General features: G+C 31.4%; 1 pseudogene; it reads left to right on the top strand.

Moving 5' to 3' along the window:
- The first annotated feature begins 542 nt into the window (after window positions 1-542).
- Window positions 543-661, top strand: LOC111735041 (annotated as a pseudogene).
- The last annotated feature ends 63 nt before the right edge of the window (window positions 662-724 follow it).

The raw sequence follows: 724 nt of genomic DNA, 5'->3' as shown, positions 1-724 counted from the left end.
GTAACATACCTGAATATAATAAAGGCTATATATAAGAAGCCCTCCGCTAGCATCATACTTAATGGAAAAAAGTTGAAAGGGATGTCCACTCTCACTACTTTTATTCAACATAGTATTGAAAGTCCTAGCCAGAGCAATTAGGCAAGAAAAAAAGAGGCATCCAAATCAAAAAGAATAAGTAAAACTGTCATTGTTTACAGATGACATGATATTATATATAGAAAAATCTAAAGACACCACCAAAAAACTGTAAGAACTAATAAACAAATTTGGTAAGTTGCAGGATAGAAAATTAACATACAAAATCTGTTTTGTTTCTATACACTAATAAAGAACTATCAGAAACAGAAATTAAGAAAACAATCTCATTTATACTTACATCAAAAAAAAATAAAATACCTAGGAATAAATTTAGCCAAGGAAGTAAAAGACCTGCACACTGAAAACTAAAAGACATCAATGTAAGAAATGGAAGACAGAAATAAATGGATAGTCCATGTTCATGAACTGGATGAATTAATATTGTTTAAATGTCCATACTAGTCTACAGCCATGCCACCCTGAACAAGCCCAATCCCATCTGATCTCAGAAGCTAAGCAGGGTTAGGCCTGGTTAGTATTTGGGTGGGAGACCACCTAGGAAGACTAGGTGCTACAGGCATGAAAAATAAAATAATAAAATAAAATAAAGTAAAATAAAATTAAAAAAAAAAAGAAAGAATTG

The sequence above is a fragment of the Pteropus vampyrus genome, unplaced genomic scaffold (genome assembly GCF_000151845.1).
Source record: "Pteropus vampyrus isolate Shadow unplaced genomic scaffold, Pvam_2.0 Scaffold12562, whole genome shotgun sequence".
NCBI lineage: Eukaryota > Metazoa > Chordata > Mammalia > Chiroptera > Pteropodidae > Pteropus > Pteropus vampyrus.
Note: the sequence above shows the minus strand (reverse complement) of the source record. Positions and strands in the feature narration are given on the sequence as shown.